Source organism: Piliocolobus tephrosceles, unplaced genomic scaffold (assembly GCF_002776525.5).
Source record: "Piliocolobus tephrosceles isolate RC106 unplaced genomic scaffold, ASM277652v3 unscaffolded_39688, whole genome shotgun sequence".
In the NCBI taxonomy this organism is placed as follows: Eukaryota; Metazoa; Chordata; class Mammalia; order Primates; family Cercopithecidae; genus Piliocolobus; species Piliocolobus tephrosceles.
The window spans coordinates 1-2,255 of NW_022323962.1; the positions used below are offsets into that span (position 1 = coordinate 1).

The 2,255-nt window shown below is 52.3% G+C and overlaps 1 pseudogene; it reads left to right on the plus strand.

Annotated features, from left to right (window-relative positions):
• Positions 1–607: 607 nt before the first annotated feature.
• Positions 608–1,629, plus strand: LOC113223188 (annotated as a pseudogene).
• The last annotated feature ends 626 nt before the right edge of the window (positions 1,630–2,255 follow it).

Sequence of the window (2,255 nt, forward strand, 5' to 3'; positions counted from 1 at the left end):
GGAATTGGCACTGTGGACCCTGGCCCCGATTTAGAAAGACATCTGCTAAGGAAGTTGTTCAGGTGGGCAGTGAGGGCGTTGTGCTTTGGAAAGATGCTCAGGCTGCACTAGGAAGCCCCCTGGCTTGGGGAGAGACTCCAGGAGACCCCGTCAGCATTTGATAGTGGATTCGAGTGACGCAGGGGGGACTTGAACTGTGATCTCCGTCATGGGAACCCGGAGGAGGTCGATGGCATTTTGCGGTTGATGTGCGAAGGAGAGAGAGAAGAACCAGAAAGGTTGCTTGTTGGGGGAAGTGCCGTGTCTGCTCCTCCGCTCCTTTTCCCTTTTCTTCTCCCCTTAGGAGTGGTTTATGGTTCCTTTTGTTTTATTCTTTTATTTGTACACTGGCGTTGGAGTTTGTTTTTTTTGGCTTTTTTTTTTTTTTTTGAGAAAAGTCTTGCTCTGTCACCCAGGCTGGAGTGCAGTAGCTCAACCTTAGCTTACTGCAACCTCCACCTCCTGGGTTCAAAGGGTTCTCTTGCCTCAGCCTCCTGAGTAGCTGGGATTACAGGTGCACACCACCATGCCCGGCTAATTTTTCTATTTTTAGTAGAGACGGGTTTTGGCCATGTTGGCCAGGCTGGTCTCGAACTCCTGACCTCAGGTGATCTGCCTGCCTTGGTCTCCCAAAATGTTGGGATTACAGGCGTGAGCCACCGCGTCCAGCCAGAGTTTCTTTTCTGTACACAGAGTAAAGAGGACAAATAGGTGAAGGGATAAATGACAGGCTGGAATCCCACTTCCCCCGCTGTCCCAGGGCATTGGATATTGACGGATAGGAGGACGCAAACCACTCACAGAGCCAGGAAGAAATGAATGCGTTGGTATTGCCAGGAGAAGAGGCCGGCCCGGCTAAAATATGCTATGACGATAGTTAGGAGGTGCTGATGGAGAGAAAGGAACACAGAAAGGGAGAGGTCACATCTTGGAAAAGGAAGATTGTGGAGAGGGGGAATGAGGTTCTGGGGAAGGGCTACACCTCAGAGAAGGGACCTCAGTGTTGGGGTAGCTATACTCATTTGGAAATGGCGGGGTGGAGGGATATTCGAAGATCGGATGCAAATCCGAGAAGCCGGAGGAAGGGTTTTCAGTGATGCTCCCAGGATGGTGGACTCCAGATGGGATCTTTGGAGGGGATGTGTCTAGGTGGGCTGGTTCCGGAGGGTCTTTTTTGTGCCAGGCAGAGAACTGTCCCAAAGAGCAGAGAGTAGAGGGGCCAGCAGCTTCAGGGCTGCGGCCAGACTGTGACCAGGGCTCAGATCCCAGAGGACCCATAGGAGAGGCAGGGACTGTTCATTCACTTTGCAAGAGACCAGGAGAGTCCTGAGGGAGATGCTGACAACTCACAAAAAGACCAAGAATAGCCGGGAGTGGCGGCTCGAGCCTCTGATGCCGGTAGTTTGAGAGGTGGAGACAGGAGGATCATGTGAGCCCAGTGGTTCGAGAACAACCTGGGCAACATAGAGAGACCCTGTTTCTCCAAAGATTTCAAAAATCAGTTGAGCATGGTGGCATGTGCTAGTCCCAGCTCCTCAGGAGACTGAGGCAAGAGGATTGCTTGAGCCCAGGAATTAGAGGCTTCAGTGAGCTGTGATCACGCCACTGCACTCCATCCTGGGGAGCAGAGCTAGACTCTGTCTCAGAAAAAAAAAAAAAAATGTGTGGGGTGGCCAGGCGCAGTAGGTCAAGCCTATAATCCCAGCACTTTGGGAGGCCGAGACGGGCGGATCACAAGGTCAGGAGATCGAGACTATCCTGGCTAACACGGTGAAACCCCGTCTCTACTAAAAAAATACAAAAAACTAGCCAGGCGAGGTGGCGGGCGCCTGTAGTCCCAGCTATTCGGGAGGCTGAGGCAGGAGACTGACATGAACCCGGGAGGCAAAGCTTGCAGTGAGCTGAGATCCGGCCACTGCACTCCAGCCTGGGCGACAGAATGAGACTCCGTCTTAAAAAAAACAAAAAAATGTGTGGGTGCCAAGACTCAAGACTGTGGGAGCTGGTGAGGCACAGTGGCTGATGTCTGTAATTTCAGCACTTTGGGAGGCCAAGGTGGGTAGATCACCTGAGGTCAGGTGTTCAGGACCAACCTGGCCAACATGGCAAAACCCCATCTCTACTAAAAACACAAAAATTAGCCAGGCGTGGTGGTTCACCTCTGTAATCCCAGCTGCTTGGAGGCTGAGGCAGGCGAATCACTTGAACCTGGGAGG